The sequence below is a fragment of the Nelumbo lutea genome, chromosome 4 (assembly GCF_056320005.1).
Source record: "Nelumbo lutea isolate HS-2025 chromosome 4, American lotus-T2T, whole genome shotgun sequence".
Classification (NCBI taxonomy): Eukaryota; Viridiplantae; Streptophyta; class Magnoliopsida; order Proteales; family Nelumbonaceae; genus Nelumbo; species Nelumbo lutea.
In genome coordinates this window covers 50,929,119-50,951,229 of record NC_142687.1, presented here as the reverse complement: position 1 = coordinate 50,951,229, position 22,111 = coordinate 50,929,119, and the positions used below count along the sequence as shown (strand labels likewise).

Genomic DNA, 22,111 nt, shown 5'->3' with positions numbered 1-22,111 from the left:
TATATTATTTGCAAATTCCATATGTCGTTTCGGCGAGACAACTGGAAACAACGCGCCGGATTCTCGGACCATTTTCGAAATGACAGTCATTACTGAATGGGAACGGTGCAAAACAGGGCTTTTGGCATTCATCGTGCATTGTGGGCCCCGCGATAGTATTGCATGTATCCGTGGCTTCAGCAGATCAGGAAAAGAATAACTCCGCTCACGTGGGAGCTGGTGCACGTTTACCACGGGAGGAAAATTGCATACACCGTTTTTTCAAGTCTGAAAGAATTAATGGAGGGGAGCAAGATAGTGAGTGCATAAAGATTTAAGCGAGCGAGAAGCGGATGGGTGCGATCATACCAGCACTAATGCACCGGATCCCATCAGAACTCCGAAGTTAAGTGTGCTTGGGCGAGAGTAGTACTAGGATGGGTGACCTCCTCGAAAATCCTCCTGTTCACCCCAATTTTATTAATATTTTACTTTTTATATACTATTTGCAAATTCCATATGTCGTTTCGGTGAGACAACTGGAAACAACGTGCCAGATACTCGGACCATTTGCGGCACGATCGTCATTACTGAATGGGAACGGTGCAAAACCAGGCTTTTGGCATTCGTCGTGCATTGTGGGCCCCGCGATTGTATAGCATCTATCCATGGTTGCGGCAGATCGGAAAAGGAATAACTCCGCTCATGTGGGAGCTTGTGCACGTTTACCAAGGGAGGGAAGTTGCATACACCGTTTTTCAAGTCTGAAAGAATTAATGGAGGGGAGCAAGTAGTGAGTGCATAAAGATTTAAGCGAGCAAGAAGCAAACGGTTGCAATCATACCAGCACTAATCCACAGGATCCCATCAGAACTCCGAAGTTAAGTGTGCTTGGGCGAGAGTAGTATTAGGATGGGTGACCTCCGGGGAAGTCCTCGTGTTGCACCCCAATTTTATTAATATTTTATTTTTGAAATACTTTTTGCAAATACCATATGTCGTTTCGGTGAGACAACTGGAAACAACGCGCCGGATATTAGGACCATTTGCGGCACGATCGTCATTACTGAATGGGAACGGTGCAAAATCGGGCTTTTGGCGTTCGTCGTGCATTGTGGGCCCCGTGATAGTATTGCATCTATCCGGCGCTGCGGCAGATCTAAAAACGAATAACTCCTCTCACGTGGGAGCTTGTGCACGGTTACCAAGGGAGGAAAGTTGCATACACCGTATTTTCAAATCTGAATGTATTAAAGGAGGGGAGCAAGATCGTGAGTGCATAAAGATGTAAGCGAGCAAGAAGCAAACGGGTGCGATCATACCAGCACTAATCCACTGGATCCCATTAGAACTCCGAAGTTAAGCGTGTTTGGTGAGAAAGTATTAGGATGGGTGACCTCCTGAGAAGTCCTTGTGTTGCACCCCAATTTTATAAATATTTTATTTTTCATATACGATTTTCAAATTCCATATGTCATTTCGGCGAGACAACTGGAAACAACCCGTCGGATTCTCGGACCATTTGCTGCAGGACCGTCATTACTGAATGGGAACGGGGCAAAACCGGGCTTTTGGCATTCGTCGTGCTTTGTGGGCCCAGCGATAGTATTGCATCTATCTGGGGCTGCGGCAGATCCAGAAAGGAATAACTCCTCTCACAAGGGAGCTTGTGCATGGTTACCAAGGGAGGAAAGTTGCATACACCATTTTTTCAAATCTGAAAGAATTATTGGAGGGGAGCAAGATAGTGAGTGCATAAAGATTTAAACGAGAAAAAAGTAGACGGGTGCGATCAAACCAGCACTATTGCACCGGATCCTATCAGAACTCCGAAGTTAAGGGTGCATGGGCGAGAGTAGTACTAGGATGGGTGACCTCCTGGGAAGTCCTCGTGTTGCACCCCAATTTTATTAATAAATTATCTTTGATATACTATTTGAAAATTCCATATGTCGTTTCGGCGAGACAACTGGAAACATCGCGCCGGATACTCGGGCCATTTGCGGTACGATCGTCGTTACTGAATGGGAACGGTGCAAAACTGGGCTTTTGGCATTCGTCGTGCATTGTGGGCCCCATGATAGTATTGCATCTATCCGGGGCTGCGGCAGATCTGGAAAGGAATAACTCCTCTCACGTGGAAGCTTGTGCACGGTTACCAAGGGAGGAGAGTTGCATACACCGTATTTTCAAGTCTGAATGTATTAATGCAGGGGAGCAAGATAGTGAGTGCATAAAGATTTAAGCGAGCAAGAAGCAAACGGTTGTGATCACACCAGCACTATTGCACCGGATCCCATCAGAACTCCGAAGTTAAGTGTGCTTGGTTGAGAGTAGTATTAGGATGGGTGACATCCTTGGAAATCATCGTTTTGCAACCCAATTTTATTTATATTTTATTTTTGATATATTATTTGCAAATTCCATATGTCGTTTCGGCGAGACAACTGGAAACAACGCGCCGGATACTCGGACCATTTGCGACACGATCGTCTTTACTAAATGGGAACGGTGCAAAACCGGGCTTTTGGCATTTGTCGTGCATTGTGGGCCTCGCGATAGTATTGCCTCTATCCGGGGCTGCGACAAATATTGAAAGGAATAACTCCGCTCACGTGGATGCTTGTGCACGGTTACCAATGGAGGAAAGTTGCATAAACCGTTTTTTCATGTCTAAATGAATTAATGGGGGGGAGCAAGATAGTGAGTGCATAAAGATTTAAGCGAGCAAGAAGCAAACGGGTGCGATCATACCAGCACTAATCCACCGGATCCCATTAGAACTCCGAAGTTAAGCGTGTTTGGGAGAGAAAGTATTAGGATGGGTGACCTCCTGGGAAATCCTTGTGTTGCACTGGAAGCAACACGCTGGATACTCAACCATTTGCATTACGATCATCATTACTGAATGAAAACGGTATAAAACCAGGCTTTTGGCATTCGTCGTGCATTATGGGCCCCACGTTAGTATTGCTTCTATCCGTGGCTGCGGCAGATCTGGAAAGGAATAACTCCACTCACGTGGGAGCTTTTGCACGTTTACCAAGGAAGGAAAGTTGCATACACCGTTTTTTCAAGTCTGAAAGAATTAATGGAGGGGAGCAAGATAGTGAGTGCATAAAGATTTAAGCGAGCAAGAAGCGGATGGGTGCGATCATACCAGCACTAATGCACCGGATCCCATCAGAACTCTGAAGTTAAGTGTGGTTGGGCGAGAGTAGTACTAGGATGGGTGACCTCCTGGGAAGTCCTCGTGTTGCACCCCAATTTTATTAATATTTTATTTTTGATATATTATTTGCAAACTCCATATGTCGTTTCGGCGAGACAACTGGAAAAAACGCGCCGGATTCTCGGACCATTTGCGGCACGATCGTCGTTACTGAATGGGAACGGTGCAAAACCGGGCTTTTGGCATTTGTCGTGCATTGTGGGCCTCGCGATAGTATTGCCTCTATCCGGGGCTGCGACTGATGTGGAAAGGAATAACTCCGCTCACGTGGATGCTTGTGCACGGTTACCAAGGGAGGAATGTTGCATACACCATTTTTTCAAGTCTGAAAGAATTAATGGGGGGTAGCAAGATAGTGAGTGCATAAAGATTTAAGCGAGCAAAAAGCAAACGGTTGTGATCACACCAGCACTATTGCACTGAATCCCATCAGAACTCCGAAGTTAAGTGTGCTTGGGCGAGAGTAGTATTAGGATGGGTGACCTCCTGGGAAGTCCTCGTGTTGCACCCCAATTTTATTAATATTTTATTTTTGATATATTATTTGCAAACTCCATATGTCGTTTCGGCGAGACAACTGGAAACAACGCGCCGGATATTCGGACCATTTGCGGAACGATCGTCATTACTGAATGGGAACGGTGCAAAATCGGGCTTTTGGAATTCGTCGTTCATTGTGGGCACCGTGATAGTATTGCATCTATCCGGCGCTGCGGCAGATCTGGAAATGAAGAACTCCGCTCACGTGGGAGCTTGTGCACGGTTACCAAGGGAGGAATGTTGCATACACCGTATTTTCAAGTCTGAATGTATTAAAGGAGGGGAGCAAGATAGTGAGTGCATAAAGATGTAAGCGAGCAAGAAGCAAACGGGTAAGATCATACCAGCACTAATCCACCGGATCCCATTAGAACTCCGAAGTTAAGCGTGTTTGGTGAGAAAGTATTACGATGGGTGACCTCCTGGGAAGTCCTTGTGTTGCACCCCAATTTTATTAATATTTTATTTTTGATATACGATTTGCAAATTCCATATGTCGTATCGGCGAGACAACTCGAAAGAACGCGCCGGATTCTCGAACCATTTGCGGCACGACCGTCATTACTGAATGGGAACGGTGCAAAACCGGGCTTTTGGCATTCGTCGTGCATTGTGGGCCCCGCGATAGTATTGCATCTATCCGGCGCTTCGGCAGATTTGGAAAGGAATAACTCCTTTCACATGGGAGCTTGTGCACGGTTACCAAGGGAGCAAAGTTGCATACACCGTTTTTTCAAGTCTGAAAGAATTATTGGAGGGGAGCAAGATAGTGAGTGCATAAAGATTTATGCAAGCAAGAAGCAAACGGGTGCGATCATACCAGCACTAATCCACCGGATCCCATCAGAACTCCGAAGTTAAGCGTGCTTGGGCGAGAGTAGTATTAGGATGGGTGACAATTTGGGAAATCATCGTGTTGCAACCCAATTTTATTCATATTTTATTTTTGATATATTATTTGTAAATTCCATATGTCGTTTCGGCGAGACAACTGGAAAAAACGCGCCGGATTCTCGGACCATTTGCGGCACGACCATCATTACTGAAGGGGAACGGTGCAAAACCGGGCTTTTGGCATTTGTCGTGCATTGTGGGCCTCGCGATAGTATTGCCTCTATCCGGGGCTGCGACAGATGTGGAAAGGAATAACTCCGCTCACGTGGATGCTTGTGCACGGTTACCAAGGGAGGAAAGTTGCATACACCGTTTTTTCAAGTCTGAAAGAATTAATGGGGGGGAGCAAGATAGTGAGTGCATAAAGATTTAAGCGAGCAAGAAGCAAACGGTTGTGATCACACCAGCACTATTGCACTGAATCCCATCAGAACTCCGAAGTTAAGTGTGCTTGGTCGAGAGTAGTATTAGGATGGGTGACCTCCTCGGAATTCCTTGTGTTGCAAACCAATTTTATTAATATTTTATTTTTGATATACTATTTGCAAATTCCATATGTCGTTTCGGCGAGACAACTGCAAATAACGCGCTGGATACTCGGACCATTTGCGGCACGATCGTCATTATTGAATGGGAACGGTGCAAAACTGGGCTTTTGGCATTCGTCATGCATTGTGGGCCCCGCGATAGTATTGCCTCTATCCGGGGTTGCGGCCGATCTGGAAAGGAATAACTACGCTCACGTGGGAGCTTGTGCACGGTTACGAAGGGAGGAAAGTTGGATACACCGTTTTTTCAAGTCTGAAAGTATTATTGGAGGGGAGCAAGATAGTGAGTGCATAAAGATTTAGGCGAGCAAGATGTAGACGGTTGCGATCATACCAGCAGTAATGCACCGGAACCCATCAGAACTCCGAAGCTAAGCGTGCATGGGCGAGAGTAGTACTAGGACGTGTGACCTCCTGGGAAGTCCTCGTGTTGCACCCCAATTTTATTAATATTTTATCTTTAATATACTATTTGCATATTCCATATGTCGTTTCGGCGAGACAATTGGAAACAATGCGCCGGATACTCGGGCCATTGGCGGCACGATCGTCATTACTGAATGGGAACGGTGCAAAATCGGGCTTTTCGCATTCGTCGTGCATTGTCGGCCCCGCGATAGTATTGCATCTATCCGGGGCTGCGACAGATCTGGAAAGGAATAACTCCGCTCACGTGGATGCTTGTGCACGTTTACCAAGGGAGGGAAGTTGCATACACCGTTTTTTCAAGTCTGAAAGAATTAATGGAGGGGAGCAAGATAGTGAGTGCATAAAGATTTAAGCGAGCAAGAAGCAAACGGTTGCAATGATACCAGCACTAATCCACCGGATCCCATCAGAAATCCGAAGTTAAGTGTGCTTGGGCGAGAGTAGTATTAGGATGGGTGACCTCCTGGGAAGTCCTCGTGTTGCACCCCAATTTTATTAATATTTTATTTTTGAAATACTTTTTGCAAATACCATATGTCGTTTCGGTGAGACAACTGGAAACAACGCGCCGGATATTCGGACCATTTGCGGCACGATCGTCATTACTGAATGGGAACGGTGCAAAATCTGGCTTTTGTCGTTCGTCGTGCATTATGGGCCCTGTGATAGTATTGCATCTATCCGGCGCTGCGGCAGATCTGGAAACGAATAACTCCTCTCACGTGGGAGCTTGTGCACGGTTACCAAGGGAGGAAAGTTGCATACACCGTATTTTCAAATCTGAATGTATTAAAGGAGGGGAGCAAGATCGTGAGTGCATAATGATGTAAGCGAGAAAGAAGCAAACGGGTGCGATCATACCAGCACTAATCCACTGGATCCCATTAGAACTCCGAAGTTAAGCGTGTTTGGTGAGAAAGTATTACGATGGGTGACCTCCTGGGAAATCCTTGTGTTGCACCCCAATTTTATAAATATTTTATTTTTGATATATGATTTTCAAATTCCATATGTCATTTCGGCGAGACAACTGGAAACAATGCGTCGGATTCTCGGACCATTTGCTGCACGACCGTCATTACTGAATGGGAACGGGGCAAAACTGGGCTTTTGGCATTCGTCGTGCTTTGTGGGCCCAGCGATAGTATTGCATCTATTTGGGGCTGCGGCAGATCCGGAAAGGAATAACTCCTCTCACAAGGGAGCTTGTGCACGGTTACCAAGGGAGGAAAGTTGCATACACCGTTTTTTCAAATCTGAAAGATTATTGGAGGGGAGCAAGATAGTGAGTGGATAAAGATTTAAACGAGAAAAAAGTAGACGGGTGCGATCAAACCAGCACTATTGCACCGGATCCCATCAGAACTCCGAAGTTAAGGGTGCATGGGCGAGAGTAGTACTAGGATGGGTGACCTCCTGGGAAGTCCTCGTGTTGCACCCCAATTTTATTAATAAATTATCTTTGATATACTATTTGAAAATTCCATATGTCGTTTCGGCGAGACAACTGGAAACAACGCGCTGGATACTCGGGCCATTTGCGGCACGATCGTCGTTACTGAATGGGAATGGTGCAAAACCGGGCTTTTGGCATTCGTCGTGCATTGTGGGCCCCACGATAGTATTGCATCTATCCGGGGGTGCGGCAGATCTGGAAAGGAAAAACTCCGCTCACCTGGTTGCTTGTGCATGGTTACCAAGGGAGGAAAGTTGCATACACCGTTTTTTCAAGTTTGAAAGAATTAATAGGGGGGAGCAAGATAGTGAGTGCATAAAGATTTATGCGAGCAAAAAGGAAACGGTTGCGATCATACCAGCACTAATGCACCGGATCCCATCAGAACTCCGAAGTTAAGTGTGCTTGGGCGAGTAGTATTAGGATGGGTGACCTCCTGGGAAGTCCTCGTGTTGCACCCCAATTTTATTAATATTTTATCTTTGATATACTATTTGCAAATTCCATATGTCGTTTCGGCGAGACAACTGGAAGCAACGAGCTGGATACTCAACCATTTGCATTGCGATCAACATTACTGAATGAAAATGGTGCAAAACCAGGCTTTTGGCATTAGTCGTGCATTATGGGCCCCACGTTAGTATTGCTTCTATCCGTGGCTGCGGCAGATCTGGAAAGGAATAACTCCACTCACGTTGGAGCTTTTGCACGTTTACCAAGGAAGGAAAGTTGCATACACCGTTTTTTCAAGTCTGAAAGAATTAATGGAGGGGAGCAAGATAGTGAGTGCATAAAGATTTAAGCGAGCAAGCAGCGGATGGGTGCGATCATACCAGCACTAATGCACCGGATCCCATCAGAACTCCGAAGTTAAGTGTGCTTGGGCGAGAGTAGTACTAGGATGGGTGACCTCCTGGGAAATCCTCGTGTTCTCCCCAATTTTATTAATATTTTACTTTTTATATACTATTTGCAAATTCCATATGTCATTTCGGCGAGACAACTGGAAACAACGTGCCAGATACTCGGACCATTTGCGGCACGATCGTCATTACTGAATGGGAACGGTGCAAAACTGGGCTTTTGGCATTCGTCGTGCAATGTGGGCCCCGTGATAGTATTACATCTATCCGGGGCTGCGGCAGATCTAGAAAGGAATAACTCCGCTCACGTGGGAGCTTGTGCACGGTTACCAAGGGAGGAAAGTTGCATAGACCGTTTTTTAAGTCTGAAATTTTACTGGAGGGGAGCAAGATAGTGAGTGCATAAATATTTAAGCGAGCAAGATGCAAACGGGTGCGATCATACCAGCACTAATCCACCGGATCCCATCAGAACTCCGAAGTTAAGTGTGCTTGGGACTAGGATGGGTGACCTCCTGGGAAGTCCTCGTGTTCACCCCAATTTTATTAATATTTATTTTTGATATATTATTTGCAAATTCCATATGTCATTTCGGCGAGACAACTGGAAACAACGCGCCGGATTCTCGGACCATTTGCGAAATGACAGTCATTACTGAATGGGAACGGTGCAAAACCGGGCTTTTGGCATTCATCGTGCATTGTGGGCCCCGCGATAGTATTGCATCTTTCCGTGGCTTCAGCAGATCTGGGAAGGAATAACTCCGCTCACGTGGGAGCTGGTGCACGTTTACCAAGGGAGGAAAATTGCATACACCGTTTTTTCAAGTCTGAAAGAATTAATGGAGGGGAGCAAGATTGTGAGTGCATAAAGATTTAAGCGAGCGAGAAGCGGATGGGTGCGATCATACCATCACTAATGCACCGGATCCCATCAGAACTCCGAAGTTAAGTGTGCTTGGGCGAGAGTAGTACTAGGATGGGTGACCTCCTCGGAAATCCTCGTGTTCAGCCCAATTTTATTAATATTTTACTTTTTATATACTATTTGCAAATTCCATATGTCGTTTCGGCGAGACAACTGGAAACAACGTGCCAGATACTTGGACCATTTGCGGCACGATCGTCATTACTAAATGGGAACGGTGCAAAACCGGGCTTTTGGCATTCGTCGTGCATTGTGGGCCCCGCGATTGTATTGCATCTATCCATGGTTGCGGCAGATCGGAAAAGAAATAACTCCGCTCATGTGGGAGCTTGTGCACGTTTACCAAGGGAGGGAAGTTGCATACACTGTTTTTTCAAGTCTGAAAGAATTAATGGAGGGGAGCAAGTAGTGAGTGCATAAAGATTTAAGCGAGGAAGACGCGGACGGGTGCGATCATACCAGCACTAATGCACCGGATCCCATCAGAACTCCGAAGTTAAGTGTGCTTGGGCGAGAGTAGTACTAGGATGGGTGACCTCCAGGGAAGTCCTCCTGTTGCACCCCAATTTTATTAATATTTTATTTTTGATATACTATTTGCAAATTCCATATGTCGTTTCGGCCTGACAAATAGAAACAACGCGCCGGATACTCGGACCATTTGCGGCACAATCGTCATTAATTAATGGGAACGGTGAAAAACCGGGCTTTTGGCATTCGTCGTGCATTGTGGGCTCCGCGATAGTATTGCATCTATCCGTGGCTGCGGCAGATTTGGAAATGAATAACTCCACTCACGTGGGAGCTTGTGCACGGTTACCAAGGGAGGAAAGTTGCATACACCGTATTTTCAAGTCTGAATGTATTAAAGGAGGGGAGCAAGATAGTGAGTGCATAAAGATGTAAGCGAGCAAGAAGCAAACGGGTGCGATCATACCAGCACTAATCCACCGGATCCCATTAGAACTCCGAAGTTAAACGTGTTTGGTGAGAAAGTATTAGGATGGGTGACCTCCTGGGAAGTCCTTGTGTTGCACCCCAATTTTATTAATATTTTATGTTTGATATACGATTTGCAAATTCCATATGTCGTTTCGGCGAGACAACTGGAAAAAACGCGTCGGATTCTCGGACCATTTGCGGCACGACCATCATTACTGAAGGGGAACGGTGCAAAATCGGGCTTTTGGCATTTGTCGTGCATTGTGGGCCTCGCGATAGTATTGCCTCTATCCGGGGCTGCGACAGATGTGGAAAGGAATAACTCTGCTCACGTGGATGCTTGTGCACGGTTACCAAGGGAGGAAAGTTGCATACACCGTTTTTTCAAGTCTGAAAGAATTAATGGGGGGGAGCAAGATAGTGAGTGCATAAAGATTTAAGCGAGCAAGAAGCAAACGGTTGTGATCACACCAGCACTATTGCACTAAATCCCATCAGAACTCCGAAGTTAAGTGTGCTTGGTCGAGAGTAGTATTAGGATGGGTGACCTCCTGGTAATTCCTTGTGTTGCAAACCAATTTTATTAATATTTTATTCTTGATATACTATTTGCAAATTCCATATGTCGTTTCGGCGAGACAACTGGAAATAGCGCGCTGGATACTCGGACCATTTGCGGCACGATCGTCATTATTGAATGGGAACGGTGCAAAACTGGGCTTTTGGCATTCGTCATGCATTGTGGGCCCCGCGATAGTATTGCCTCTATCCGGGGTTGCGGCAGATCTGGAAAGGAATAACTCCGCTCACGTGGGAGCTTGTGCACGGTTACGAAGGGAGGAAAGTTGGATACACCGTTTTTTCAAATCTGAAAGTATTATTGGAGGGGAGCAAGATAGTGAGTGCATAAAGATTTAGGCGAGCAAAAAGTAGACGGTTGCGATCATACCAGCAGTAATGCACCGGAACCCATCAGAACTCCGAAGTTAAGCGTGCATGGGCGAGAGTAGTACTAGGACGCGTGACCTCCTGGGAAGTCCTCGTGTTGCACCCCAATTTTATTAATATTTTATCTTTAATATACTATTTGCATATTCCATATGTCGTTTCGGCGAGACAACTGGAAATAACGCGCCGGATACTCGGACCATTTGCGGCACGATCGTCATTATTGAATGGGAACGGTGCAAAATAGGGCTTTTGGCATTCTTCATGCATTGTGGGCCCCGCGATTGTATTGCATCTATCCATGGCTGCGGCAGATCTGGAAAGGAATAACTCCGCTCACGTGGGAGCTTGTTAACGTTTACCAAGGGAGGAAAGTTGCATACACCGTTTTTTCAAGTCTGAAAGAATTAATGGGCGGGAGCAAGATAGTGAGTGCATAAAGATTTAAGCGAGCAAGAAGCAAACGGTTGTGATCACACCAGCACAATTGCACTGAATCCCATCAGAACTCCGAAGTTAAGTGTGCTTGGTCGAGAGTAGTATTAGGATGGGTGACCTCCTGGGAAATCCTTGTGTTGCAAACCAATTTTATTAATATTTTATTTTTGATATACTATTTGCAAATTCCATATGTCGTTTCGGCGAGACAACTGGAAATAACGCGCCGGATATTCGGACCATTTGCGGCACGATCGTCTTTATTGAATGGGAAAGTTGCAAAACTGGGATTTTGGCATTCGTCATGCATTGTGGGCCCCGCGATAGTATTGCCTCTATCCGGGGTTGCGGCAGATGTGGAAAGGAATAACTCCGCTCATGTGGGAGCTTGTGCACGGTTACCAATAGAGGAAAGTTGCATACACCGTTTTTTCAAGTCTGAAAGTATTATTGGAGGGGAGCAAGATAGTGAGTGCATAAAGATTTAGGCGAGCAAGAAGCAAACGGTTGTGATCACACCAGCACTATTGCACCGGATCCCATCAGAACTCCGAAGTTAAGTGTGCTTGGTCGAGAGTAGTATTAGGATGGGTGACATCCTGGGAAATCATCGTTTTGCAACCCAATTTTATTAATATTTTATATTTGATATATTATTTGCAAATTCCATATGTCGTTACGGCGAGACAACTGGAAACAACATGCCGGATACTCGGACCATTTGCGACACGATCGTCTTTACTAAATGGGAACGGTGCAAAACCGGGCTTTTGGCATTTGTCGTGCATTGTGGGCCTCGCGATATTATTGTATCTATCCGGGGCTGCGACAAATATGGAAAGGAATAACTCCGCTCACGTGGATGCTTGTGCACGGTTACCAATGGAGGAAAGTTGCATAAACCGTTTTTTCAAGTCTAAATGAATTAATGGGGGGGAGCAAGATAGTGAGTGCATAAAGATTTAAGCGAGCAAGAAGCAAACGGGTGCGATCATACCAGCACTAATCCACCGGATCCCATTAGAACTCCGAAGTTAAGCGTGTTTGGGAGAGAAAGTATTAGGATGGGTGACCTCCTAGGAAGTCCTTGTGTTGCACCCCAATTTTATTAATATTTTATTTTTGATATACGATTTGCAAATTCCATATGTCGTTTCGGCGAGACAACTGGAAACAATGCGCCGGATACTCGGGCCATTGGCGGCACGATCGTCATTACTGAATGGGAACGGTGCAAAACCGGGCTTTTAGCATTCGTCATGCAATGTCGGCCCCGCGATAGTATTGCATCTATCCGGGGCTGCGACAGATCTGGAAAGGAATATCTCCGCTCTCGTGGATGCTTGTGCATGGTTACCAAGGGAGGAAAGTTGCATACACCGTTTTTTCAAGTTTGAAAGAATTAATAGGGGGGAGCAAGATAGTGAGTGCATAAAGATTTATGCGAGCAAAAAGGAAACGGTTGCGATCATACCAGCACTAATGCACCGGATCCCATCAGAACTCCGAAGTTAAGTGTGCTTGGGCGAGTAGTATTAGGATGGGTGACCTCCTGGGAAGTCCTCGTGTTGCACCCCAATTTTATTATTATTTTATCTTTGACATACTATTTGCAAATTCCATATGTCGTTTCGGCGAGACAACTGGAAGCAACGCGCTGGATACTCAACCATTTGCATTACGATCATCATTACTGAATGAAAACGGTGCAAAACCAGGCTTTTGGCATTCGTCGTGCATTATGGGCCCCACGTTAGTATTGCTTCTATCCGTGGCTGCGGCAGATCTGGAAAGGAATAACTCCACTCACGTGGGAGCTTTTGCACGTTTACCAAGGAAGGAAAGTTGCATACACCGTTTTTTCAAGTCTGAAAGAATTAATGGAGGGGAGCAAGATAGTGATTGCGTAAAGATTTAAGTGACCAAGAACCGGATGGGTGCGATCATACCAGCACTAATGCACCGGATCCCATCAGAACTCCGAAGTTAAGTGTGCTTGGGCGAGAGTAGTACTAGGATGGGTGACCTCCTGGGAAATCCTCGTGTTCTCCCCAATTTTATTAATATTTTACTTTTTATATACTATTTGCAAATTCCATATGTCATTTCGGCGAGACAACTGGAAACAATGCGCCGGATACTCGGGCCATTGGCGGCACGATCGTCATTATTGAATGGGAACGGTGCAAAACCGGGCTTTTAGCATTCGTCGTGCAATGTCGGCCCCGCGATAGTATTGCATCTATCCGGGGCTGCGACAGATCTAGAAAGGAATATCTCCGCTCACGTGGATGCTTGTGCACGGTTACCAAGGGAGGAAAGTTGCATAGACCGTTTTTTCAGGTCTGAAATTTTAATGGAGGGGAGCAACATAGTGAGTGCATAAATATTTAAGCGAGCAAGATGCAAACGGGTGCGATCATACCAGCACTAATCCACCGGATCCCATCAGAACTCCGAAATTAAGTGTGCTTGGGACTAGGATGGGTTACCTCCTGGGAAGTCCTCGTGTTCACCCCAATTTTATTAATATTTTATTTTTGATATATTAAATGCAAATTCCATATGTCGTTTCGACGAGACAACAGGAAAAAACGGGCCGGATTCTCGGACCATTTGCGGCACGACCATCATTACTGAAGGGGAACGGTGCAAAACCGGGCTTTTGGCATTTGTCGTGCATTGTGGGCCTCGCGATAGTATTGCCTCTATCCGGGGCTGCGACTGATGTGGAAAGGAATAACTCCGCTCACGTGGATGCTTGTGCACGGTTACCAAGGGAGGAAAGTTGCATACACCATTTTTTCAAGTCTGAAAGAATTAATGGGGGGTAGCAAGATAGTGAGTGCATAAAGATTTAAGCGAGCAAAAAGCAAACGGTTGTGATCACACCAGCACTATTGCACTGAATCCCATCAGAACTCCGAAGTTAAGTGTGCTTGGTCGAGAGTAGTATTAGGATGGGTGACCTCCTGGGAAATCCTTGTGTTGCAAACCAATTTTATTAATATTTTATTTTTGATATACTATTTGCAAATTCCATATGTCGTTTCGGCGAGACAACTGGAAATAACGCGCCGGATACTCGGACCATTTGCGGCACGATCGTCATTATTGAATGGGAACGGTGCAAAACTGGGCTTTTGGCATTCGTCATGCATTGTGGGCCCCGCGATAGTATTGCCTCTATCCAGGGTTGCGGCAGATCTGGAAAGGAAAAAATCCGCTCACGTGGGAGCTTGCGCACGGTTACGAAGGGAGGAAAGTTGGATACACCGTTTTTTCAAGTATGAAAGTATTATTGGAGGGGAGCAAGATAGTGAGTGCATAAAGATTTAGGTGAGCAAGAGGTAGACGGTTGCGATCATACCAGCAGTAATGCACCGGAACCCATCAGAACTCCGAAGTTAAGCGTGCATGGGCGAGAGTAGTACTTGGACGTGTGACCTCCTGGGAAGTCCTCGTGTTGCACCCCAATTTTATTAATATTTTATCTTTAATATACTATTTGCATATTCCATATGTCGTTTCGGCGAGACCACTGGAAATAACGCGCCGGATACTCGGACCATTTGCGGCACGATCGTCATTATTGAATGGGAACGGTGCAAAACAGGGCTTTTGGCATTCTTCATGCATTGTGGGCCCCGCGATTATATTGCATCTATCCATGGCTGCGGCAGATCTGGAAAGGAATAACTCCGCTCACATGGAAGCTTGTTAACGTTTACCAAGGGAGGAAAGTTGCATACACCGTTTTTTCAAGTCTGAAAGAATTAATGGGCGGGAGCAAGATAGTGAGTGCATAAAGATTTAAGCGAGCAAGAAGCAAACGGTTGTGATCACACCAGCACAATTGCACTGAATCCCATCAGAACTCCGAAGTTAAGTGTGCTTGGTCGAGAGTAGTATTAGGATGGGTGACCTCCTGGGAAATCCTTGTGTTGCAAACCAATTTTATTAATATTTTATTTTTGATATACTATTTGCAAATTCCATATGTCGTTTCGGCGAGACAACTGGAAATAACGCGCTGGATATTCGGACCATTTGCGGCACGATCGTCTTTATTGAATGGGAAAGTTGCAAAACTGGGATTTTGGCATTCGTCATGCATTGTGGGCCCCGCGATAGTATTGCCTCTATCCGGGGTTGCGGCAGATCTGGAAAGGAATAACTCCGCTCATGTGGGAGCTTGTGCACGGTTACCAATAGAGGAAAGTTGCATACACCGTTTTTTCAAGTCTGAAAGTATTATTGGAGGGGAGCAAGATAGTGAGTGCATAAAGATTTAGGCGAGCAAGAAGCAAACGGTTGTGATCACACCAGCACTATTGCACCGGATCCCATCAGAACTCCGAAGTTAAGTGTGCTTGGTCGAGAGTAGTATTAGGATGGGTGACATCCTGGGAAATCATCGTTTTGCAACCCAATTTTATTAATATTTTATTTTTGATATATTATTTGCAAATTCCATATCTCGTTACGGCGAGACAACTGGAAACAACATGCCGGATACTCGGACCATTTGCGACACGATCGTCTTTACTAAATGGGAACGGTGCAAAACCGGGCTTTTGGCATTTGTCGTGCATTGTGGGCCTCGCGATAGTATTGTATCTATCCGGGGCTGCGACAAATATGGAAAGGAATAACTCCGCTCACGTGGATGCTTGTGCACGGTTACCAATGGAGGAAAGTTGCATAAACCGTTTTTTCAAGTCTAAATGAATTAATGGGGGGGAGCAAGATAGTGAGTGCATAAAGATTTAAGCGAGTTAGAAGCAAACGGGTGCGATCATACCACCACTAATCCACCGGATTCCATTAGAACTCCGAAGTTAAGCGTGTTTGGGAGAGAAAGTATTAGGATGGGTGACCTCCTAGGAAGTCCTTGTGTTGCACCCCAATTTTATTAATATTTAATTTTTGATATACGATTTGCAAATTCCATATGTCGTTTCGGCGAGACAACTGGAAACAATGCGCCGGATACTCGGGCCATTGGTGGCACGATCGTCATTACTGAATGGGAACGGTGCAAAACCGGGCTTTTAGCATTCGTCGTGCAATGTCGGCCCCGCGATAGTATTGCATCTATCCGGGGCTGCGACAGATCTGGAAAGGAATATCTCCGCTCACGTGGATGCTTGTGCATGGTTACCAAGGGAGGAAAGTTGCATACACCGTTTTTTCAAGTTTGAAAGAATTAATAGGGGGGAGCAAGATAGTGAGTGCATAAAGATTTATGCGAGCAAAAAGGAAACGGTTGCGATCATACCAGCACTAATGCACCGGATCCCATCAGAACTCCGAAGTTAAGTGTGCTTGGGCGAGTAGTATTAGGATGGGTGACCTCCTGGGAAGTCCTCGTGTTGCACCCCAATTTTATTAATATTTTATCTTTGACATACTATTTGCAAATTCCATATGTCGTTTCGGCGAGACAACTGGAAGCAACGCGCTGGATACTCAACCATTTGCATTACGATCATCATTACTGAATGAAAACGGTGCAAAACCAGGCTTTTGGCATTCGTCGTGCATTATGGGCCCCACGTTAGTATTGCTTCTATCCGTGGCTGCGGCAGATCTGGAAAGGAATAACTCCACTCACGTGGGAGCTTTTGCACGTTTACCAAGGAAGGAAAGTTGCATACACCGTTTTTTCAAGTCTGAAAGAATTAATGGAGGGGAGCAAGATAGTGATTGCGTAAAGATTTAAGTGACCAAGAACCGGATGGGTGCGATCATACCAGCACTAATGCACCGGATCCCATCAGAACTCCGAAGTTAAGTGTGCTTGGGCGAGAGTAGTACTAGGATGGGTGACCTCCTGGGAAATCCTCGTGTTCTCCCCAATTTTATTAATATTTTACTTTTTATATACTATTTGCAAATTCCATATGTCATTTCGGCGAGACAACTGGAAACAATGCGCCGGATACTCGGGCCATTGGCGGCACGATCGTCATTACTGAATGGGAACGGTGCAAAACCGGGCTTTTAGCATTCGTCGTGCAATGTCGGCCCCGCGATAGTATTGCATCTATCCAGGGCTGCGACAGATCTGGAAAGGAATATCTCCGCTCACGTGGATGCTTGTGCACGGTTACCAAGGGAGGAAAGTTGCATAGACCGTTTTTTCAGGTCTGAAATTTTAATGGAGGGGAGCAACATAGTGAGTGCATAAATATTTAAGCGAGCAAGATGCAAACGGGTGCGATCATACCAGCACTAATCCACCGGATCCCATCAGAACTCCGAAATTCAGTGTGCTTGGGACTAGGATGGGTTACCTACTGGGAAGTCCTCGTGTTCACCCCAATTTTATTAATATTTTATTTTTGATATATTAATTGCAAATTCCATATGTCGTTTCGACGAGACAACTGGAAAAAACGGGCCGGATTCTCGGACCATTTGCGGCACGACCATCATTACTGAAGGGGAACGGTGCAAAACCGGGCTTTTGGCATTTGTCGTGCATTGTGGGCCTCGCGATAGTATTGCCTCTATCCGGGGCTGCGACAGATGTGGAAAGGAATAACTCCGCTCACGTGGATGCTTGTGCACGGTTACCAAGGGAGGAAAGTTGCATACACCATTTTTTCAAGTCTGAAAGAATTAATGGGGGGTAGCAAGATAGTGAGTGCATAAAGATTTAAGCGAGCAAAAAGCAAACGGTTGTGATCACACCAGCACTATTGCACTGAATCCCATCAGAACTCCGAAGTTAAGTGTGCTTGGTCGAGAGTAGTATTAGGATGGGTGACCTCCTGGGAAATCCTTGTGTTGCAAACCAATTTTATTAATATTTTATTTTTGATATACTATTTGCAAATTCCATATGTCGTTTCGGCGAGACAACTGGAAATAACGCGCCGGATACTCGGACCATTTGCGGCACGATCGTCATTATTGAATGGGAACGGTGCAAAACTGGGCTTTTGGCATTCGTCATGCATTGTGGGCCCCGCGATAGTATTGCCTTTATCCAGGGTTGCGGCAGATCTGGAAAGGAAAAAATCCGCTCACGTGGGAGCTTGCGCAGGGTTACGAAGGGAGGAAAGTTGGATACACCGTTTTTTCAAGTATGAAAGTATTATTGGAGGGGAGCAAGATAGTGAGTGCATAAAGATTTAGGTGAGCAAGAGGTAGACGGTTGCGATCATACCAGCAGTAATGCACCGGAACCCATCAGAACTCCGAAGTTAAGCGTGCATGGGCGAGAGTAGTACTTGGACGTGTGACCTCCTGGGAAGTCCTCGTGTTGCACCCCAATTTTATTAATATTTTATCTTTAATATACTACTTGCATATTCCATATGTCGTTTCGGCGAGACAACTGGAAACAATGCGCCGGATACTCGGGCCATTGGCGGCACGATCGTCATTACTGAATGGGAACGGTGCAAAACCGGGCTTTTCGCATTCGTCGTGCATTGTCGGCCCCGCGATAGTATTGCTCTATCCGGGGCTGCGACAGATCTGGAAAGGAATAACTCCGCTCACGTGTATGCTTGTGCAAGTTTACCAAGGGAGGGAAGTTGCATACACCATTTTTTCAAGTCTGAAAGAATTAATGGAGGGGAGCAAGATAGTGAGTGCATAAAGATTTAAGCGAGCAAGAAGCAAACGGTTGCAATGATACCTTCACTAATCCACCGGATCCCATCAGAACTCCGAAGTTAAGTGTGCTTGGGCGAGAGTAGTATTAGGATGGGTGACCTCCTGGGAAGTCCTCGTGTTGCACCCCAATTTTATTAATATTTTATTTTTGATATACTATTTGCAAATTCCATATGTCGTTTCGGCGAGACAACTGGAAACAACGCGCCGGATATTCGGACCATTTGCGGCACGATCGTCATTACTGAATGGGAACGGTGCAAAATCGGGCTTTTGGCGTTCGTCGTGCATTGTGGGCCCCGTGATAGTATTGCATCTATCCGGCGCTGCGGCAGATCTGGAAAGGAATAACTCCTCTCACGTGGGAGCTTGTGCACGGTTACCAAGGGAGGAAAGTTGCATACACCGTATTTTCAAGTCTGAATGTATTAAAGGAGGGGAGCAAGATCGTGAGTGCATAAAGATGTAAGCGAGCAAGAAGCAAACGGGTAAGATCATACCAGCACTAATCCACTGGATCCCATTAGAACTCCGAAGTTAAGCGTGTTTGGTGAGAAAGTATTAGGATGGGTGACCTCCTGGGAAGTCCTTGTGTTGCACCCCAATTTTATAAATATTTTATTTTTGATATACGATTTTCAAATTCCATATGTCATTTCGGCGAGACAACTGGAAACAACGCGTCGGATTCTCGGACCATTTCCTGCACGACCGTCATTACTGAATGGGAACGGGGCAAAACCGGGCTTTTGGCATTCGTCGTGCTTTGTGGGCCCAGCGATAGTATTGCATCTATCTGGGGCTGCGGCAGATCCGGAAAGGAATAACTCCTCTCACAAGGGAGCTTGTGCACGGTTACCAAGGGAGGAAAGTTGCATACACCGTTTTTTCAAATCTGAAAGAATTATTGGAGGGGAGCAAGATAGTGAGTGCATAAAGATTTAAACGAGAAAAAAGTAGACGGGTGCGATCAAACCAGCACTATTGCACCGGATCCCATCAGAACTCCGAAGTTAAGGGTGCATGGGCGAGAGTAGTACTAGGATGGGTGACCTCCTGGGAAGTCCTCGTGTTGCACCCCAATTTTATTAATAAATTATCTTTGATATACTATTTGAAAATTCCATATGTCGTTTCGGCGAGACAACTGGAAACAACGCGCCGGATACTCGGGCCATTTGCGGTACGATCGTCGTTACTGAATGGGAACGTGCAAAACCGGGCTTTTGGCAATCGTCGTGAATTGTGGGCCCCACGATAGTATTGCATCTATCCGGGGCTGCGGCAGATCTGGAATGGAATAACTCCGCTCACGTGGAAGCTTGTGCACGGTTACCAAGGGAGGAAAGTTGCATACACCGTATTTTCAAGTCTGAATGTATTAATGCAGGGGAGCAGGATAGTGAGTGCATAAAGATTTAAGCGAGCAAGAAGCAAACGGTTGTGATCACACCAGCACTATTGCACCGGATCCCATCAGAACTCCGAAGTTAAGTGTGCTTGGTCGAGAGTAGTATTAGGATGGGTGACATCCTGGGAAATCATCGTTTTGCAACCCAATTTTATTAATATTTTATTTTTGATATATTATTTGCAAATTCCATATGTCGTAACGGCGAGACAACTGGAAACAACACGCCGGATACTCGGACCATTTGCGACACGATCGTCTTTACTAAATGAGAACGGTCCAAAACCGAGCTTTCGGCATTTGTCGTGCATTGTGGGCCTCGCGATAGTATTGTATCTATCCGGGGCTGCGACAAATATGGAAAGGAATAACTCCGCTCACGTGGATGCTTGTGCACGGTTACCAATGGAGGAAAGTTGCATAAACCGTTTTTTCAAGTCTAAATGAATTAATGGGGGGGAGCAAGATAGTGAGTGCATAAAGATTTAAGCGAGCAATAAGCAAACGGGTGCGATCATACCAGCACTAATCCACCGGATCCCATTATAACTCCGAAGTTAAGCGTGTTTGGGAGAGAAAGTATTAGGATGGGTGACCTCCTGGGAAGTCCTTGTGTTGCACCCCAATTTTATTAATATTTTATTTTTGATATACGATTTGCAAATTCCATATGTCGTTTCGGCGAGACAACTGGAAACAATGCGCCGGATACTCGGGCCATTGGCGGCACGATCGTCATTACTGAATGGGAACGGTTCAAAACCGGGCTTTTAGCATTCGTCGTGCATTGTCGGCCCCGCGATAGTATTGCATTTATCCGGGGCTGCGACAGATCTGGAAAGGAATATCTCCGCTCACGTGGATGCTTGTGCATGGTTACCAAGGGAGGAAAGTTGCATACACCGTTTTTTCAAGTTTGAAAGAATTAATAGGGGGGAGCAAGATAGTGAGTGCATAAAGATTTATGCGAGCAAAAAGGAAACGGTTGCGATCATACCAGCATTAATGCACCGGATCCCATCAGAACTCCGAAGTTAAGTGTGCTTGGGCGAGTAGTATTAGGATGGGTGACCTCCTGGGAAGTCCTCGTGTTGCACCCCAATTTTATTAATATTTTATCTTTGATATACTATTTGCAAATTCCATTTGTCGTTTCGGCGAGACAACTGGAAGCAACGCGCTGGATACTCAACCATTTGCATTACGATCATCATTACTGAATGAAAACGGTGCAAAACCAGGCTTTTGGCATTCGTCGTGCATTATGGACCCCACGTTAGTATTGCTTCTATCCGTGGCTGCGGCAGATCTGGAAAGGAATAACTCCACTCACGTGGGAGCTTTTGCACGTTTACCAAGGAAGGAAAGTTGCATACACCATTTTTTCAAGTCTGAAAGAATTAATGGAGGGGAGCAAGATAGTGAGTGCATAAAGATTTAAGCGAGTTAGAAGCGGATGGGTGCGATCATACCAGCACTAATGCACCGGATCCCATCAGAACTCCGAAGTTAAGTGTGCTTGGGCGAGAGTAGTACTAGGATGGGTGACCTCCTGGGAAATCCTCGTGTTCTCCCCAATTTTATTAATATTTTACTTTTTATATACTATTTGCAAATTCCATATGTCATTTCGGCGAGACAACTGGAAACAACGTGCCAGATACTCGGACCATTTGCGGCAGGATCGTCATTACTGAATGGGAACGGTGCAAAACCGTGCTTTTCGCATTCGTCGTGCAATGTGGGCCCCGTGATAGTATTGCATCTATCCGGGGCTGCGGCAGATCTGGAAAGGAATAACTCCGCTCACGTGGGAGCTTGTGCACGTTTACCAAGGGAGGGAAGTTGCATACACCGTTTTTTCAAGTCTG

General features: G+C 45.7%; 8 non-coding genes and 35 pseudogenes across 8 annotated transcripts; all 43 read left to right on the top strand.

Annotated features, from left to right (window-relative positions):
- The first annotated feature begins 334 nt into the window (after positions 1–334).
- Positions 335–452, top strand: LOC148856126 (5S ribosomal RNA; annotated as a pseudogene).
- A 357-nt stretch (positions 453–809) lies between these two features.
- Positions 810–928, top strand: LOC148856125 (5S ribosomal RNA; annotated as a pseudogene).
- A 359-nt stretch (positions 929–1,287) lies between these two features.
- LOC148856124 (5S ribosomal RNA) lies at positions 1,288–1,404 on the top strand (annotated as a pseudogene).
- A 359-nt stretch (positions 1,405–1,763) lies between these two features.
- On the top strand, positions 1,764–1,882 carry LOC148856123 (5S ribosomal RNA). The gene has a single exon (XR_016097612.1). It is a non-coding gene; the product is annotated as a 5S ribosomal RNA (ribosomal RNA).
- Positions 1,883–2,241: 359 nt separating this feature from the next.
- Positions 2,242–2,360, top strand: LOC148856122 (5S ribosomal RNA; annotated as a pseudogene).
- A 359-nt stretch (positions 2,361–2,719) lies between these two features.
- Positions 2,720–2,837, top strand: LOC148856121 (5S ribosomal RNA; annotated as a pseudogene).
- A 288-nt stretch (positions 2,838–3,125) lies between these two features.
- LOC148856120 (5S ribosomal RNA) lies at positions 3,126–3,244 on the top strand. The gene has a single exon (XR_016097274.1). It is a non-coding gene; the product is annotated as a 5S ribosomal RNA (ribosomal RNA).
- A 359-nt stretch (positions 3,245–3,603) lies between these two features.
- Positions 3,604–3,722, top strand: LOC148856119 (5S ribosomal RNA; annotated as a pseudogene).
- Positions 3,723–4,081: 359 nt separating this feature from the next.
- Positions 4,082–4,198, top strand: LOC148856118 (5S ribosomal RNA; annotated as a pseudogene).
- Positions 4,199–4,557: 359 nt separating this feature from the next.
- Positions 4,558–4,676, top strand: LOC148856117 (5S ribosomal RNA; annotated as a pseudogene).
- Positions 4,677–5,035: 359 nt separating this feature from the next.
- Positions 5,036–5,154, top strand: LOC148856116 (5S ribosomal RNA; annotated as a pseudogene).
- A 359-nt stretch (positions 5,155–5,513) lies between these two features.
- Positions 5,514–5,632, top strand: LOC148856115 (5S ribosomal RNA; annotated as a pseudogene).
- Positions 5,633–5,991: 359 nt separating this feature from the next.
- Positions 5,992–6,110, top strand: LOC148856114 (5S ribosomal RNA; annotated as a pseudogene).
- A 359-nt stretch (positions 6,111–6,469) lies between these two features.
- On the top strand, positions 6,470–6,586 carry LOC148856113 (5S ribosomal RNA; annotated as a pseudogene).
- A 358-nt stretch (positions 6,587–6,944) lies between these two features.
- Positions 6,945–7,063, top strand: LOC148856112 (5S ribosomal RNA). Its single transcript, XR_016096763.1, has one exon. It is a non-coding gene; the product is annotated as a 5S ribosomal RNA (ribosomal RNA).
- A 359-nt stretch (positions 7,064–7,422) lies between these two features.
- Positions 7,423–7,539, top strand: LOC148856111 (5S ribosomal RNA). Its single transcript, XR_016098128.1, has one exon. It is a non-coding gene; the product is annotated as a 5S ribosomal RNA (ribosomal RNA).
- A 358-nt stretch (positions 7,540–7,897) lies between these two features.
- LOC148856110 (5S ribosomal RNA) lies at positions 7,898–8,016 on the top strand (annotated as a pseudogene).
- Positions 8,017–8,838: 822 nt separating this feature from the next.
- On the top strand, positions 8,839–8,956 carry LOC148856109 (5S ribosomal RNA; annotated as a pseudogene).
- Positions 8,957–9,314: 358 nt separating this feature from the next.
- Positions 9,315–9,433, top strand: LOC148856108 (5S ribosomal RNA). Its single transcript, XR_016097408.1, has one exon. It is a non-coding gene; the product is annotated as a 5S ribosomal RNA (ribosomal RNA).
- Positions 9,434–9,792: 359 nt separating this feature from the next.
- Positions 9,793–9,909, top strand: LOC148856107 (5S ribosomal RNA; annotated as a pseudogene).
- A 359-nt stretch (positions 9,910–10,268) lies between these two features.
- LOC148856106 (5S ribosomal RNA) lies at positions 10,269–10,387 on the top strand (annotated as a pseudogene).
- A 359-nt stretch (positions 10,388–10,746) lies between these two features.
- On the top strand, positions 10,747–10,865 carry LOC148856105 (5S ribosomal RNA; annotated as a pseudogene).
- A 359-nt stretch (positions 10,866–11,224) lies between these two features.
- LOC148856104 (5S ribosomal RNA) lies at positions 11,225–11,343 on the top strand (annotated as a pseudogene).
- A 359-nt stretch (positions 11,344–11,702) lies between these two features.
- Positions 11,703–11,821, top strand: LOC148856103 (5S ribosomal RNA; annotated as a pseudogene).
- Positions 11,822–12,180: 359 nt separating this feature from the next.
- Positions 12,181–12,298, top strand: LOC148856102 (5S ribosomal RNA; annotated as a pseudogene).
- Positions 12,299–12,657: 359 nt separating this feature from the next.
- Positions 12,658–12,774, top strand: LOC148856101 (5S ribosomal RNA). Its single transcript, XR_016098127.1, has one exon. It is a non-coding gene; the product is annotated as a 5S ribosomal RNA (ribosomal RNA).
- Positions 12,775–13,132: 358 nt separating this feature from the next.
- Positions 13,133–13,251, top strand: LOC148856100 (5S ribosomal RNA; annotated as a pseudogene).
- Positions 13,252–14,075: 824 nt separating this feature from the next.
- On the top strand, positions 14,076–14,194 carry LOC148856099 (5S ribosomal RNA; annotated as a pseudogene).
- Positions 14,195–14,553: 359 nt separating this feature from the next.
- LOC148856098 (5S ribosomal RNA) lies at positions 14,554–14,672 on the top strand (annotated as a pseudogene).
- Positions 14,673–15,031: 359 nt separating this feature from the next.
- On the top strand, positions 15,032–15,150 carry LOC148856097 (5S ribosomal RNA; annotated as a pseudogene).
- A 359-nt stretch (positions 15,151–15,509) lies between these two features.
- On the top strand, positions 15,510–15,628 carry LOC148856096 (5S ribosomal RNA; annotated as a pseudogene).
- Positions 15,629–15,987: 359 nt separating this feature from the next.
- On the top strand, positions 15,988–16,105 carry LOC148856095 (5S ribosomal RNA; annotated as a pseudogene).
- A 359-nt stretch (positions 16,106–16,464) lies between these two features.
- Positions 16,465–16,581, top strand: LOC148856094 (5S ribosomal RNA). The gene has a single exon (XR_016098126.1). It is a non-coding gene; the product is annotated as a 5S ribosomal RNA (ribosomal RNA).
- A 358-nt stretch (positions 16,582–16,939) lies between these two features.
- On the top strand, positions 16,940–17,058 carry LOC148856093 (5S ribosomal RNA; annotated as a pseudogene).
- An 824-nt stretch (positions 17,059–17,882) lies between these two features.
- On the top strand, positions 17,883–18,001 carry LOC148856092 (5S ribosomal RNA; annotated as a pseudogene).
- A 359-nt stretch (positions 18,002–18,360) lies between these two features.
- Positions 18,361–18,479, top strand: LOC148856091 (5S ribosomal RNA; annotated as a pseudogene).
- A 358-nt stretch (positions 18,480–18,837) lies between these two features.
- LOC148856090 (5S ribosomal RNA) lies at positions 18,838–18,956 on the top strand (annotated as a pseudogene).
- Positions 18,957–19,315: 359 nt separating this feature from the next.
- Positions 19,316–19,432, top strand: LOC148856089 (5S ribosomal RNA; annotated as a pseudogene).
- A 359-nt stretch (positions 19,433–19,791) lies between these two features.
- Positions 19,792–19,910, top strand: LOC148856088 (5S ribosomal RNA). Its single transcript, XR_016096762.1, has one exon. It is a non-coding gene; the product is annotated as a 5S ribosomal RNA (ribosomal RNA).
- A 358-nt stretch (positions 19,911–20,268) lies between these two features.
- On the top strand, positions 20,269–20,387 carry LOC148856087 (5S ribosomal RNA; annotated as a pseudogene).
- A 359-nt stretch (positions 20,388–20,746) lies between these two features.
- LOC148856086 (5S ribosomal RNA) lies at positions 20,747–20,864 on the top strand (annotated as a pseudogene).
- Positions 20,865–21,223: 359 nt separating this feature from the next.
- Positions 21,224–21,340, top strand: LOC148856085 (5S ribosomal RNA; annotated as a pseudogene).
- Positions 21,341–21,698: 358 nt separating this feature from the next.
- LOC148856084 (5S ribosomal RNA) lies at positions 21,699–21,817 on the top strand (annotated as a pseudogene).
- Positions 21,818–22,111: the final 294 nt, after the last annotated feature.